The sequence below is a fragment of the Rattus norvegicus genome, chromosome 18 (assembly GCF_021556685.1).
Source record: "Rattus norvegicus strain SHRSP/BbbUtx chromosome 18, alternate assembly SHRSP_T2T, whole genome shotgun sequence".
Taxonomy (NCBI): Eukaryota; Metazoa; Chordata; class Mammalia; order Rodentia; family Muridae; genus Rattus; species Rattus norvegicus.
The window spans coordinates 22323259-22340976 of NC_141551.1; positions in this window are offsets into that span (position 1 = coordinate 22323259).

Genomic DNA, 17718 nt, shown 5'->3' on the forward strand with positions numbered 1-17718 from the left:
TTGATTTTCTCAAAGAACCAACTTTTGGTTCTGTTGATTCTTTCTATGGTCCTTTTTGTTTCTACTTGGTTGATTTCAGCTCTGTGTTTGATTATTTCCTGCCTTCTACTCCTCCTGGGTGTATTTGCTTCTTTTTGTTCTAGAGCTTTTAGGTGTGCTGTCAAGCTGCTGACATATGCTCTTTCCTGTTTCTTTCTGCAGGCACTCAGCACTATGAGTTTTCCTCTTAGCACAGCTTTCATTGTGTCCCATAAGTTTGGGTATGTTGTACCTTCATTTTCATTAAATTCTAAAAAGTCTTTAATTTCTTTCTTTATTTCTTCCTTGACCAGGTTATCATTGAGTAGAGCATTGTTCAATTTCCACGTATATGTGGGCATTCTTCCCTTATTGTTATTGAAGACCAGTTTTAGGCCGTGGTGGTCTGATAGCACGCATGGGATTATTTCTGTCTTTCTGTACCTGTTGAGGTCCGTTTTTTGACCAATTATATGGTCAATTTTGGAGAAAGTACCATGAGGAGCTGAGAAGAACGTATATCCTTTTGCTTTAGGATAGAATGTTCTATAAATATCCGTTAAGTCCATTTGGCTCATGACTTCTCTTAGTCTGTCGACATCACTGTTTAATTTCTGTTTCCATGATCTGTCCATTGATGAGAGTGGGGTGTTGAAATCTCCCACTATTATTGTGTGAGGTGCAATGTGTGTTTTGAGCTTTAGTAAGGTTTCTTTTACGTATGTAGGTGCCCTTTTATTTGGGGCATAGTTATTTAGGATTGAGAGTTCATCTTGGTGGATTTTTCCTTTGATGAATATGAAGTGTCCTTCCTTATCTTTTTTGATGACTTTTAGTTGGAAATTGATTTTATTTGATATTAGAATGGCTACTCTAGCTTGCTTCTTCTGACCATTTGCTTGGAAAGTTGTTTTCCAGCCTTTCACTCTGAGGTAGTGTCTGTCTTTGTCTCTGAGGTGTTTCCTGTAGGCAGCAGAATGTAGGGTCCTCGTTGCGTATTCAGTTTGTTAATCTATGTCTTTTTATTGGGGAGTTGAGGCCATTGATGTTGAGAGATATTAAGGAATAGTGATTATTGCTTCCCGTTATATTCATATTTGGATGTGAGGTTATGTTTGTGTGCTTTCACTCTCTTTGTTTTGTTGCCAAGACGATTAGTTTCTTGCTTCTTCTAGGGTATAGCTTGCCTCCTTATGTTGGGCTTTACCATTTATTATCCTTTGTAGTGCTGGATTTGTAGAAAGATATTGTGTAAATTTGGTTTTGTCATGGAATATCTTGGTTTCTCCATCTATGTTAATTGAGAGTTTTGCAGGATACAGTAACCTGGGCTGGCATTTGTGTTCTCTTAGGGTCTGTATGACATCAGTCCAGGATCTTCTGGCCTTCATAGTTTCTGGTGAGAAGTCTGGTGTGATTCTGATAGGTCTGCCTTTATATGTTACTTGACCTTTTTCCCTTCCTGCTTTTAATATTCTTTCTTTATTTTGTGCGTTTGGTGTTTTGACAACTATGTGACGGGAGGTGTTTCTTTTCTGGTCCAATCTATTTGGAGTTCTGTAGGCTTCTTGTATGCCTATGGGTATCTCTTTTTTTAGGTTAGGGAAGTTTTCTTCTATGATTTTGTTGAAGATATTTACTGGTCTTTGAGCTGGGAGTCTTCACTCTCTTCTATACCTATTATCCTTAGGTTTGATCTTCTCATTGAGTCCTGGATTTCCTGTATGTTTTGGACCAGTAGCTTTTTCCGCTTTACATTATCTTTGACAGTTGAGTCAATGATTTCTATGGAATCTTCTGCTCCTGAGATTCTCTCTTCCATCTCTTGTATTCTGTTGGTGAAGCTTGTATCTACAGCTCCTTGTCTCTTCTTTTGGTTTTCTATATCCAGGGTTGTTTCCATGTGTTCTTTCTTGATTGCTTCTATTTCCATTTTTAATTCCTTCAACTATTTGATTGTGTTTTCCTGGAATTCTTTCAGGGATTTTTGCGATTCTTTCAGGCATTTTTGCGATTCCTCTCTGTAGGCTTCTACTTGTTTATTAATGTTTTCCTGTGTTTCCCTAAGGGAGTTCTTCACGTCTTTCTTGAAGTCCTCCAGCATCATGATCAAATATGATTTTGAAACTAGATCTTGCTTTTCTGGTGTGTTTGGATATTCCATGTTTGTTTTGGTGGCAGAATTGGGCTCCGATGATGCCATGTAGTCTTGGTTTCTGTTGCTTGGGTTCCTGCACTTGCCAAGAGAGACTATTTCTAATGAGGGTTGAATGGTACTTTGAGTCTCAATTCTGGTTATGTGAGTGAGAAAATTGACTGTCACCCTATTCTAGGAGTTATTTCATTGGTTTATTCCTTTACCAAATGGCAAAAAGTAAAATAAATAAATGAATCAAATTTGAATAATTCAAAACTTCCCCCAGACATCAAGCTCTGTTTTTCTTACATTGATTAGCATATTTATTTCCTCTCATTATTTTCTTTAGTTATTATAATTTTGTTATGTACATACACATATACATACAGGCATATATATATATTAATGTATATGTGTATATATATACACACATACATACACAATCTGCTGAGTTCAGAAAAGGACAAAATTTTTTCATTTCACAATATCCAATGAGCACTTACAAAGCTGATCATGCAGAGCCTGCCCCCCCAGAAGACCCCTTTAGATAGACATTTAATATGTACCTGACCCTTCACCCTTTAGCAGCAGCCAACTGCTTTTATATGAAGTCCAACCTTGGACTTCTGAAAAATCTTATTATTACCATCGAACTAAGCATAACACTGTATTCATAACCTGTCATGAGTTGGAAGATTGCTGATATGTTTACAAACTGCCTTACCTATCTTCATTATTGATATATGCTTTAGAAATAAAATACATGCATTTCTTAACTGCTGCTTCCTTTAAAGCATATTGGGTGACAATATGGTGTTCCGCATTTGGCAGCATCTAGTGCAATGAATCAGTATGAAAATATTTCTGTTTACCTAGTAGTTGATGTATAGGTATCTTTACAATTTATAGGCAGCAGCCAAATATCCTTTTATATACAGCATTTTGTGGTATAGGATCCACTCAAGCTATGCCCAGGAACCTAGGAACTAGTTTGAATGAGAAGTCAGCCAACATATGTATGTGTTTAGCTGGTATAGTTAAAATACTCTAAATTGTAAGTTTCTATTTTTTCAGGAATATATACAGTAGACTATTCTGATCACCTAGGAATGTTCTATCAAAATCACAACCGTATACATGTAGTTTCACGTTCCAAAGAAAAAGGCAGAATCAGAGAGCGGCCACTGTACTTTGATAGTGTTGACACCAGGGTTAACAATCTGAAGACTTCTCAAAATGTTATAGCTATGCTTCTAAATATGGATTTCATTAATAGAATCTTTGGAATAGGGAAGGTGTTGAAGCTGGGTTATTCTAGGACACATTGCTGTCCTCCAGTAAACTTGTCATACTCACGTTCCTGGCTTGATTATAAGAACTAAATTATGCAAGCACAGGGCCAATTCAAATATATGGATTTTAGTTCAGGCAGACAACAATGAACAAGAATAAATTCAGCTTTTTCTTAAGATATAAGTGGTTTAGACTCTACCGAAAATGCTACAATAAGATTTGAACATTGTCAGTGTGTGTGTAGACGGGTTGGCGTGAGATTTTCTTGGACTTGAAAGTACAGCATCATACTTGTTAGGTAATCACTCCACTACAAAGTTAACTTTATTTCCAGTCTGAAGACTGTCTTCTTCTGTGGTCATAAATGCTACCAAGTAAGTGCACATGCACAAGGTAACATGATAAAGAAACAAGGATATGGAATTGAGAGTCAGTTTGAAATTTGGACAACAGAAAGCTTTGAGGGAGAATAGCTTAGAGGGATTCAAAGGAGGGATCTGAGATTCTATTTTGTAATTCTATTTTGATATTTTAAAAGAATATAAGTATCATAAGCCTGAAAGTTTTGAAGGCCCAGCACAAAGAAATAAATAGTTGTTACAAAATTATATATTTTCCACAAGGAACAAAATGAGATGCATCCCAGTAAGAAATGATTCCAATTTTGTCCTCAGCAATTTTAAATTTTATTCTTACTTTTGGGAATATGATACAGTTACATAATTATTCTCTTCCCTTTCCTTCTTCCAAACCCTCTCATATGCCCATTTGTGTTCTCTATCAAATTCCTAGTCAGTTTTTCATCAAGTAAAATTACATGTGTATATGCAAACTATATCTTCTTAAATATAACCTGCTCAGTCTGTGTAATATCCCAGTATGTCTGTTTTCAGAGTTGACCAATGGGATTGGATAGCCAGTTGGCATGCTATTCCCTAGGAAAGACAGATTTTTCCCACTCTGAACATTCATTAGTTACCTGTAGTTCTTTGGTAGGGTTGAGGTCTCACGGGCTTTGCCCCATTCTTTTCAGCAGTCTATTGTCATCCCCTTTTAAGCTCCTGTTCAGGCAATCACATTGCTGTGACTTTATGGATGCAGCTTCGTCATTACTAGGAGACACAATCTCATAAAAACTCCCTGATCTTCTTTATCTTTACAGTATTTCTTACCCTAATCCACACTCTTTTCTGAGCATTAGGTGTGACAATATTTTGTATATGTGCCTATTAGGACTGGGCTCCACAATAGTGCGTTTTGACTGGCTGTGTAGTTTTCTGTAGTGGTGTCACTCAGTTGCAAAGAGAAATTTCCTGGTGGAGGTGAACAATAATTTTACCTATTATCCCTCTGTTTAAGGTCCAATGTTTGGATTGTTTTTAGGAATGGCGCTGACTTTGTCCGTTAGTAGTCGTGGGTCTCCAAACTTTATGACTTCACTAGCGCTGAGTAGCTGGCTGTTTCCAGTACCAAGTATGGCTTCCATCTTGCTGTGCAGGTTTTAAGCCCAATTACAGAGACATTGATCATGATCAAGGATGAATGCCACTATTGCCCTTTGAGAGTTATTATGCCACACTGGTCACTGACACCATTTATAGGCATCATAGCTGGGCAAGATGACTACCCTCCTCCTTTGGAAACTTCCATGGTGTTTTTTCTCATCATGAAAGTGTGTCCTCAAAGAGAAGCCATTCAGGTCATTTCCAGCTCACTGGCTTCTAGGCTTTGATTAAGGTCATGTTATCTTTAGCAATAGAGACTTAAATTACACATCTGGGAGGCAACCAAGGAGAATAGTATAGGCTATGTTTGGGAGTTTCCTGTACAGCCCTAACCAACAGTCTAAGAGATGGATTCTCATGTCTAGAATTGGGGTTTTGTTATGTGGTCTTTGGCTCTTAGAGGGATGATTGTTGTCCAAGAAGAGAAAAGTTCATTAAAGCTATATTTGTATATTTATTTATGCACAGAATTACATATATTATGCTTTTAAAGATGATAATTAGTAGAACAATTCATTATTGTTTCCCAAAGGTCCTTATTGCTACTTATCTTCTCTCCTAGTTTTGCATTTACTTAGAGCCCCCCTCCATCAAGACTCCCTGTCTCCCCATTTTCCTTGATCAGATCACTTATACTCTGATATTCCTCTCGTTTCTCTTCAGTTCCCAGCTTGGCAAGTGTTCCTGTTTTACTCTCCTGTTTTCTGCAGTTATTCTAGGATATACACTCACATCTGAAGATTTGGAACTAAAAGGTTCCAGTAATAGAGAGCATGTGATGTTCGTATTTTAGTGTCTGGATTACCTCCCTAAATAAGATCTTTTCTAATTGTGCCCACTTAACTGAAATGTTCATGATTTCATTTTTCTTCAAAGATAAACAGCATTCCAAAGTACACACATGTACTACATCCTCCTTACCCGCTTACTATTTAGGTGTGACCATTTCTGAGATATTATGCATAGGACAGATATGACCATGTCTGAGGAAGCACATGTGGAGTAGATGTTCTTTGGGCATATGCCAAGGAGTTGTATAGCTGGTATTCCTTGTTCACATAGTTGGTTTTTTTAATTATATTTCCCTAATTGCTAGGAATAATGAACAAATAAATAATATTTCTTAGCCATGTTTTTCTTCTTTTGAGAACTCTCTGTTCAAATAGGTCATCTTTTTTTTTCATTTTTTAGTTCCTTATATATTCTGAATTTTAATCCACTGTCATAAGTGTGTAGACAAAGATTCCTTCCTGTTCCATGGTAATCTTTGCCCAGATGATTCCTTTTTTTCTCTTTTTTCTTTTTTTAGCTGTACAGAACATTTTTTACTTTTATGAAGTCCCGATTTTTAACCATTGGTCTTAATTCTTGGGAAAACAGAGTCCTAATCAGGAAGTCATGTCTTATGCCTCTGTCATGTAGGGTACTTTCTGCCTATGCTTTCTTCTGGCAGTTTCAATGTTTCAGATTTGAGTCTCTGGGACAAAGGGAGTTAGATTTTGTGCAAGGTGGTAGATAGGTCTAATTGCAGCCTTCTGATTGTGGACACTCTTTTTTACAGCACCATTTGTTGAAGTTGCTTTCTTTTTCCAGCCTATATTTTTGATGTCTTCGTTAAATAATAAGTCACTGAAGCTACATGTACTCATATATTTCAGTCTTCAATTTTGTGCCCATTGTTCTACATGTATGCTTTTGTGCTACTATTATTTTGTATTATTATGATTCTCAAATATATTTTAAATTCTAGAAAGCTAATCACCACAGCATTGTTCTCTTTTTGTTCAGGATTGGTTTGCTATTCCACTTTTTTCTATTTGTTTTTCTGTTTTTTGTTTGTTTGTTTGACATGTATGTATGTCCTGTATGGACATGCATGTATGTTTCCATAATTTAGGGTCATTTTTCTTCTATTTCTGGAAAGGATAACAAGGGTATTTTGATTGGGATCAAATTGAATATATAAACGTATTTTGGTAATTTTTCACAATGTTAATTCTACCATTCCATGGGAATATGATGTCTTTCCATTTTCTAATGTCTTTATTTGTTTCTTTAGGGGTTAAAATTTTCATTGTAGAGACTCTTCATTTACTTGGTTAGAGTTACTCTTAGATTTTTATTTTCTTTACTTAAGGCTATTGTGATTGGGAGTATGTCCATGAACTTATTCTTGGTATATTTGCTGATAATATACAGAAAATGTTTTGATTTGGGCAAGTTACTTCTGTGTCAATCAGTGGATTTTCTTCAAGTTTTTATTAGTTTAGAATGATATTGGCTCTGTGTTTCTTATATATAGCATTTCTTGTGTTGTGGTATGTACCCTCTAGCCTTACATTATCTAAACTTTTGCCATGAAGACATGTTGTGTTTTGTCAAAGGATTTTCCTGTATCTACTAAGACAATCATATGATTTTTTTGTTCAAACTCATTTATTATGTTAATTATATCTATTGACTTGTGGATTCCTGAATTTTATGGATAAAGGCAACTTGGCCATGGTGTATAATCTTTTTTAATATATATCTTTATTCTATTTTCAATTATTTTATTGAGTATTTTTGAGTATATATTTATCAGGGATATTGGTGGATCTCTTCTCTTCTCTTCTCTTCTCTTCTCTTCTCTTCTCTTCTCTTCTCTTCTTTTTTCCTGTTGCTGTGTCTTTATCTGGTTTGGATATTAGAGAGATACTGGCTTCTTTGGATAAGTTCCTTCTGTTTCAGTACTTTTGAATAGTTTAAGAAGGACTGACTTCTTTCAATGTAGAATTCTGCTGTGGCTCCATCTGGCCATTGCCTTTATTTTTGGCTGGAATTCTTCATTACTATTTAGATCTCCTTATTTCTTTTGGGTTTGTTTGGGGTGTTGATTCTTCTTGGTTTAATTTTGGTGTTTTGGATGAATCTAAAAATTAATCCAACTAAAAGGAACATGGGTGTTTAAAGTATCCCTTATAACATTCTGAATTTCTTTGGTACCTGTTGTAATGTTTCTCCATTCACCTTGGATTCTATCAATTTGGGTTCTCTCATTTTTCCTATTATTTATTTGGGTCAAGCATCTCTCAAAATGGGTAATCTTCTTTAAAAAAAACCAAACCAAACAGCTGTTAGATTAATTGATTCTTTGGATTTTTGTTTGATTTTTTTATTTCTTTAATTTCTGGTCTGATTTTTTAATTATTTCTAACCATCAGTTGAATTTAGATTTGGTTTGTTTTTGTCTTTTCCAAGGAGGTGCATCATCAAATCATTTATTTGTGCTTTTTTCTAATTATAATGTATGTATGTAAAGCTATAGATTTCTCTCATACTACTGCTTTCAATGTGTCTCAGAAGTTGGGTCATGTTGTGTTTTCATTTTTATTTAGTTCCAGGAGTTTTTCACTTCTTTCTTGAATTCTTTGCTTCACGTGGGACCAAGACTTGGTCTGGAAGGATGAGAAAACAGTATGGATGGGATGTCAGGGGGATCCTGGTGGTGGTCTCCAGAAGTCTGATTGGGATTTGTGTTTATAATCTGTGCAGATGGGTCCTATAGTAGCTTCAGGTGGGGCAGTCCAGGCAAAAGTTAGAGATTATGATGGGGAGGTGGCAGTAGCTGGATACAATCTGTTCAATTGACGGTCTCAGGGTAGACCACCTCAAAGTTCAATTTTTGCATAGGTGTCTGTGTAGTACATTTGAATGCCTTTATGATTGTTGGAACAACAATTTCTAAAGATAGTAATATGCCATTTTTGGCTTTATACAGCTTCTCCATCTTTCCTTTCATTTTACTGTGGTGCTAACTTGTGACTAAATGATACACAAGTGTAATTCACATGTGCTGAATTCTCAAAGCCAACCTAACTAATAAGTACTGGATAATCTACCAGGCTCAGAAGAGGCAAGTTTATGAGGGAGAAAAAACTGATCATGCAGTACTCATTTCCTTACTTAATCAAAATAATGTCATTGGCTGTTAAAAACCATGCATAGCATTAGATAAGCCCATGCTGGGTTTTCTTATTTATTCATTATATCAATTAACTTTGTTGTTGGACAAATTCATACACATATATAATACAGTGTAATTACTATTACATCATCTTCTCACCCATCTACCCGCTTGCCCCTGTCAACCATCACTGACTTTAACCAGGGCTGTTGATGTGATCGTGGATTTTGATCTACCTACTAGAGTCTATTAGTCTCGTCAGTGGATTCCTGAATGAGAATAATGACTCATTCTCTCTTCCACAGGCTATCAATAGCCATTTTAGCAGGAATAAAAGACCTTCAGGCTCCCCTCCCATGTGTCTTTGATTATTTGTAGGTTCCTTTTTGTGCAGATACAGTGAAGGCAATCTCAATAGATGAGACTTTATGATTGCAGTGCCTATATCATGCTCAGAAGAAGCATGTAACAGGTCTTTTCCCAATCTTTCTGACCCTCTTTCCACTGTTCCCTAACCCTTACATGATGTGACATAAATGCCTTGTTTAAGGATCAACTCACAGAATACCCAAGATACAGGCCACAGAACACAAAAAGTTCAACAAGCTGAAGGGCCCAAGTGAGGACACCTCAGTCCCACTTGGGAGGGAGAAGAAAGCAATCACAAGGAAGGGCTGAACCTAGGAGGGAAAGAGGAAGGGTCCCAAGGGGACAAGATCTGCTATTGGGTGGGGGGGAAAGTACTGAAGACCTGAGAGCCATCAGAAAGAATAGAATCAGGCAACCTCAGGAGGTAGGAGGTTGGGGACCCTCCAGAACTTATCAGAGACTTTGTAGGTGAGAGCTTCTCAGGACTCAAAGGGAGGGACCTTAGATGAAATGCCCTATAGTGGGGAGAGGAAACTTGTTGAGCCCATCTCCAGCAGAAAGACAGGGCATTAAGTGAGGGATAGGGTTTCCATCCCACAGTCAAAACTCTGACTCATAATTGTTCTTGTCTGAAAGAACTTCAGGAATGGAAAATGAGAAGAGCCTGAGGAAAAGAAGGTCCAGGAACAGGCCCAAAGTGGGATCCAGCTCAAGGTGAAGCCCCAAGGCCTGACACTGTTACTGGCGCTATGGAGCACTCACAAAAAAGGATCTATCATGACTGCCCTCTGAAAGATTCAACAAGCAGTTGAAAGAGTCAGATGAATTAGGGAAAAGCTGGAAAAAGCTGAGGAGGAAGACCACTCTGTAGGAGGACCAGCAGTCTCAACCTCAACCCCTGAGATCCCTCAGACACTGGACCACCAACCAGGCAGCATACACCAGCTGAGATGAGGTCCCCAACACAAATACAGCAGAGGACTACCTGGTCTAGGTTCAGTCAGAGAGATATACCTAACCTTCAGGAGACTGGAGGCCCCAGGCAGTTTAGAGGATTGGTGGGGTGGGGGTAGGGGTGGGGGTAGGGGTGGGGAAATGGGGACATCTTTGGGGAGACAGAGGTGAGGAGGAAGTATGGGATGTGGAACGGTCAGAGGGTGAGCCAGGAGGGGAATAGAAATGGAGTGTAAAAAAAGATTAAATAAAATGAAGGAGAAGAAAAGGATCAACACTCAATCTTAGAACCTTGGACATGGGTCTCTACATCATCACACCATCCATTTGAAAGAGAGGCTTCATTAATGACTGCAGTATCATATGTGTACAGGTGCAAACATAAGTATTTAGATGGTGGCTTGAATAATTTGGCCAAATGAGAGAAGTAAGCTCCCTCCCTAGGCTCATGACCTCCTCAGTCACAGAATTTTGACTTACAGTATCGGGCACAAATCCCTTCCTATGACATGGGTCTGTATTCTAATCAGAGAGTAACTGGTTACTCCCAGAAAAATTATACCAGTATTGTACAAGTGAATGCATCTTATTTGGCGGGTTTATGTTATGTGAAATATTCACAGACAGGTAATTCCACTGATACTCTTTTCTTTTCTCCCTTTTTAATTAATCATTCTATTCATTTACATTTGAAATGATATCTCCTTTCCCAGTTTCCCCTTCACAAATCTCCCATCCCATCACTCCTTCCGTTTTGTCTCTATGAGGGTGCTCCTCCACCCACTTTCCCGCTCCTACCTCACTGCTCTAGCATCCCCCTACGCTGGGGTATCAAGCCTTCAAGAACCAAGGATCTCCATTCCCACTGATGCCAGATAGGACCATCTTCTGTTACATATGTAGGTGGAGTCATGAATCCCTCCATGTGTACTCTTTGGTTGGAGGTTTAGTCCATGGGCGCTCTGGGTGGTCTGGTTTATTGATATTGTTCTTCCTATTGAGTTGCAGTCCCCTTGAGTTCCTTCAGTCCTTCCCCTAGCTTTTCCATTAAGATAGAAAAAGCAATTCTCAAATTCATCTGGAATAACAAATAACTCAGGATAGAGAAAACTACTCTCAACAATAAAAGAACTTCTGAAGGGATCACCATCCCTTACCTCAAGCTGTACTACAGAGCAAGAGTGATAAATACCACATGATATTGGCACAGAGACAGACAGGTAGATCAATGGAATAGAATTGAAGACCCAGAAATGAACCCATACACCTATGGTCACTTGATCTTTGACAAAAGAGCTAAAAACATCCAGTGGAAAAAACAAAGCATTTTCATCAATTGGTTCAACTGGTGGTTGTCATGTAGAAGAATGTAAATTGATCCATTCTTATCTCCTTGTACAAAGCTCAAATCCAAGTGGATCAAGGACTGCCACATAGAACCAGATCAATGAATCTAATAGAAGAGAAAGTGGGAAAGAACCTCAAACACATTGGCACAGGGGAAAATTTACTGAACAGAACATCAATGGCTAAGGCTCTAAGATCAACTATTGACAAATGGGACCTCATAAAATTGCTAAGCTTCTGTAAGGCAAAGGACACTCTCAATAACACAAAATGGCAATTTATAGATTGGGAAACATATTTAGCAACCCTACATCTGATAGAAGGCTAATATCCAAACTATACAAAAAATAAACTCAAAAAGCTATAGTCCAGAGAACCAGCTAAACCTATTAAAATGGGCTACAGAGCTAAACAAAGAATTCTCAACTGAGGAATTTTGAATGGCCAAGAAGCACCTAAAGAAATGTTCAACATCCTTAATCATCAGGGAAAAGCAAATCAAAACAACCCTGAGATCCCACCTCACAGCAATCAGAATGGCTAAGATCAAAAACTCAGGTCACAGTAGATGATGGTAAGGATGTGGAGAAAGAGGAACACTCCTCCATTGTTGGTGGGATTGCAAGCTGGTACAACCACTTTGGAAAACAATCTGGCAGCTCCTCAGAAAATTGGAAATATTTCTACCTGAAGACCCAGCTATACCACTACTGGGCATACACCCAAAAGAAGTTCCCACATATAATAAGGACACATGCTCCACTATGTTCATAACAGTCTTGTTTATAATAGTCAGAAGCTGGAAACAACCCAAACCAGATGTCCCTCAACAGAAGAATGGATACAAAAAAATGTGGTACATTTACATAACAGAGTATTATTCAGCTATTAAAAACAATGACTTCATGAAATTCACAGGCAAACGGATATAACTATAAAATATTATTGTGACTGATGTAACCTTGTCACAAAAGAACACACAGTATATTCTCATTGATAAGTAGATATTAGCCCAAAAGTTCAGAATACTCACAATACAACCCACAAACCATATGAAGCTTAAGAAGAAGGACAACCAAAGTGTGGATACTTCAATCTTACATAGAAGGGGGAACAAAATAATCATAGAAGGTAGGGGGAGGAAGGACATTTTTTTCTTCTAGTAACATGATTAGCATCTTCTGGCAAGGAAAAGGCTAATCATCAGTGAGGTTTCTGGCTCAGTTCTAGATTGACTGACTTATAGATATTTTGAAATCGGGGTACGTGATATCTTCGTCAATACGTTCCTATCATCCAGTGCCAGTGGGAAGCCAAGGGGATGCTAGGGGATTGCATTATTCGATGGGCTCTGCACCCTGCCTGACTTATAATTTATAACAAGGTAAACATTTTTTGTTTAACAACCCATGTAGGAGCAACATTATCCAGCCTTGCAGGAAATCTCTTTTCTGACTCTCTTTGCCAAACTTTTTCATCAAAGCTTCACTAACCAAGCATTCCCAGTTGGTCTACTCATTGTGTCTTCACTGCCCTGAAAGCTTACTGCTGTCACAATGGAAGAGTGTCTTATACCCACTAGCCATCAATCTCAGACTTCAAGAATATGGGGTTTGGATCTCTTTGTGGAATATAAAAGAAAACCTTCTCCATCTTTTCTGTTAAAAAAAAGTATTTTAATCTGTAAGGGAGCTTTTGGTTTGCTTGTTTTGTGGGGCTTAAAATTAATTTGTTGGTTTTAGTTGTTTATTTTTGAATATAATTAGAGTCTCATGGAGCCCAGGCTGGCCTAAACTTTCTGTTAGCAAACACCTTGCGTTCCTGATTTTCTATGGTCCAAGAGCTTGTGCGTCAGCTCTGTGACAGAACGCTCCGCTGGAGCATTTATTTTCAATTGTAAGAGTTTTTACTTTTTTGGTTGTTTGATTTTCAATTTTATTTGAGATAAGTTCTCATGTGGAGCAGGCTGGCCTCAAAAGTCCAGCAGTTTTCCTGCCTCCACCTCTCAACTGCTAAGATTGTAGCAAGCACCACTGTGCCTTACTTAAAGCATTTACTTTAGAAAACTTGTAATGTAGTTCTCTATACTACTTAATGAATCAGCCTCCTGTCAACTTTATGACTCAGGTATGTCTTTGTAGAGACCTAGGAGCCATCTGTTAGGACTGGAAACATGGGGAGACAGCCCTCTCCATACTGGCTTGGGGGTTGCTTTCCTTTATCAGCTCTGGCTCCTGGTTGCAAAATTACTTTTTGGCAAAAGATATGAGTTTTTTTCTTTGTATAAAATCAATTAAACAACACAGATGGTCACCTTAATTAATAGGTAAATGTAGGATAAATTACATGAATAAATGATGCTGTCAAGTAGGCTTACTTGATAACTAATTACTGTCTATTTAGAGAGGCTGGTGATGGGCTGACTCTCTTTAAGATTTCTTCCTATGTCTTCTACAGAAGTAACCTCCCTACAATGAGTATCATATTCTAGTTGAAGGTTGAATACAACTCTCTCCTTTTCTACTAGCTTTTGAAAAAGCTTCCTAGGTTGGGACACTTCTGTTTTTAATTGTATTTCTATAATTAACATGTAAGTTCAGGAATTTGTGCGAGTAATTTATCCTTATTAGTTTTCAATTCCAGCTGAGAGCAGCCACGTCTCTCACGCAGATTTTGATGAAAATCATAGAGGCTGGAGTAGCTGTGATTAGCCTGTCTTTCATTTAAATGTAGATGCTAGACTGGCCATTGACTTCTTTTAAATGTGACCAGTTCTGTGCTTCCAGAAAACATCCTGTTCCCAACATATTCATTCAGGAGGCTCTGTAGGTAAATCCCAGTCACAGTCTTTCTTCTAGAAGATCTTGTTGGATTTCAGATTTTCTAGACTGGCACTTACTCTCCACACAAAGCTGATTTTCTGTAATTCCTCAACATATTCCCCAATTTTCCCCACAAATAATTAGGAGCCCAGGGCCACAAATATCAAAAGAAAAACACATGCCCTTCTCCACAAACTCTAATTGTGTAACTGCTAGAGGCAAACATGTGAATATTTCAGGACGGTGCTACCGGCAAAGACTTTCTTCATAGGAATCAAAAGCACAGTAAAGAAAATTAAACTTGACAAATAATATTACCTCTAAATAAAAAACTTCTGTCTGTAAACAGAAACAATCTTAGCTCAGATCCAACCTACTATGAAGGAAAAGAAGTTAGACATTTTATAATGGATTGCTTCCTAGAATCTATAAGGCACTCAAAAGACACAATAGCAGAAAACAGCAAATAATCTGATTTTAACATCATGACTTTTAGTGAGGGTTTCCTCCTTTTCTCTAATTTACTACCTGATGTACCCACCAATGTACTAAACATATGTTTATACATAAGCTCTAGTTCTGTTACTATAAAATCTTTTTGAAATTATTACCTCATTGGAACATGGTATTTATTGAAAATCTAATTCTGAGTTCTCTCAGATTCAGATCCAGAATTAACCACCTCTTATTTCTTAAAAAAAGATAGAGCAGGGGTTGGGGATTTAGCTCAGTGGTAGAGCGCTTGCCTAGCAAGCACAAGGCCCTGGGTTCGGTCCCCAGCTCCGAAAAAAGAAAAAAGAAAAAAAAAAGAGCAAATTAGGATATGCCCAGGACACACTGATCATTAACCTGGTCATTGATCTTATGTGGGAAATATGCTTAGACTAAGAGGAAGGGGCTTCTAAAATAAATCATCATACATGTTCATGATGAACACACCTACCTTCCCTATGTTCTGCTGCTGGCAGCTGTGTGTGAGAGCTTGAGTTCCACAAGGACCAGAGCTGGTCTCACTTTTTTAATTCTTTTTTTTTTTTGCTTTCTATTGAAAAATTAGTCCAATAATTCATGAGCTAGTGGGCAAACAATCTGAATAGATGTATCCCAGAAGATATGCAAGTGGCCAACAAATATGTGAGAAAATCCTTCACATCTCTAATTCTCTGAGAAACTCAAATCAAAGACAAGAAGATAGCACCTCAGTTAAAATGGCTTTTGTAAAAAAAAGATTTTAAAAGATGACACAGGTTGGTAAATATATGAAGGAAAGCTTGTCTGTTTTTTACATTGTTCACGAATCATAATGTCAATACACGTGAATAACTAGAGTAAAATGGTATAGTCATTTTACAAAGTAATGTGGATGTTTCACAAAAAATCAAATAGAACCATCATCTATCTAACAATCTAAATACTAGATATATAACCAAAGAAAATGAAATCAAAATGTTTAAGAAAACATTATATCCTTCCATGTGTGTTGAAGCACTATTCATAGCAGGATATGGGATAAACCACAGATGGACCAATAACAAGCAAGGTATTCATATACAACAGAACATTGTTTTTCCATTAGAAACCATAAGACACTCTCCCATGTGACATGTATGTACTCAGGATACTAAACTAAATGAAGTCAAGCCCAGAAAGACATATAAACATGTTTCTTTTGTATGTGGAATCTAAAAATGATTTCTTTGCTAGAAGTTAAAAATAGAATATGCTTAGTAGAGGCTGGGCACAATGGATGGATGAAAGATGTGGTCACATGGGTCCCAGATATAGTATGCTACAGCTTGGAAGAAATAAAGTATTTTTCTGATGGTTTGTGGCACAGTATACTGGATACAGTAAACTGTTGCATATCGTGTATCTCAAAAATTAGAAGAGAAGATGTTTAATGTTGTCATTATAAGGAACAAAAACTTAAGCTCTTGGATACACTAATCACTTCAAGCTCATGAATTGAAATATACCCCATAAACATAAACAAATATTATGTGTTAGTCAACATGTAAATTAATTTTAGAGTAACAAAAGTCAAACCATGATTTATTTTAGTCTTTGCTTCTTCAAATCCAGTGGGAACTTGCAGATATTATAAGTACTGACTACGGTGTGGATGGAGAGGATAAAGTGATTTCTTCAACCAAAGATTCATAGGAAATGAATGAATAAATGTGTGAGTGAATGATATTCAATGTTCTTGTTTTTTTTTAATAAAGTTGATATTCTCATGTCTTTCTTAAGCGTGTTTAGTTAACTGTGTTTCACATTAGTGTGTTTGAAACTACAAAAAAGGGTATTTCTGTGCCTCACAATTCACCCTTCCTGTGACAGTAAAATCAAGGCATCTCCACATATTTGAACATTTCCTTGCCTTACTAAAATTACAGCTAAACATTAAACATCTATGAATTATTTAAACAATATTTATATTGCTAATGTAAAGTTTCATTCCATTAAATGTTTCTCATTGTGACGTTTGTTACTTTCTTTGTTTCAGTGTGAGTCATACCTAATAAGCAAAAAGGCCAACCTCCTTTTTCTGGCATCCAAATCCAGTTAACTTGATTTCTTCCTGGATTTGGTTTTGGTATTTTCTTTGCAACAGATTGGCATGAACTTCTAGATATTTTTATTATTAAGAACTACCAATAAAGAGCATGGGAAACATTATTGAGAGATATCCCTGTTTAATGTCCCTTGCTGCTACTCTGTATAGTTTTTGTGTATTTTTGCACTTTTACATTGTTTAAAGAATGGAATGTGAATATATACTTGAGTTTTTGACTTTCTAAAACATATTAAGTGGAAATGCGTCTTATTCTTATAGTTACTATTCAGAAAACAAGACAAAGCTTTAATAGATAAGATGCCGATACTCTTACACTTTGATTACAGCAGCTCATTACCAAGTTGCTACACTATGGTAAAGTGAATGTTTTTTATTTAGTTAATAACCTTGTATCAAATAGAATTGAAGACAGTACTGCTACTTTATCAATCAAAAAAACAGGGCATAAATCATATGACAATTTTTTATTTGTGGAATGAGTTGGAAACCATAGCATGGCAGTCTCAAAACTCAAGAACTAAATGCTATTTTGGGGATGGATTCTGTGTCCCACTGTAACTGACCGACAAAGTCACATGTTAAGTGCTTGGTCCCTAAGGAGCAGCATTATTTTTGGAGATCCTTGGATGCTTAATAATGAAGATGTGACTTAACGAAGTTACACTTCGCCCACTTCTGTCCTACTGTTTCCTGCTAAACGACAGGTTGCTGTTATTTTCCATGTGTTTCTTCTACTGTGATGTTCTGCC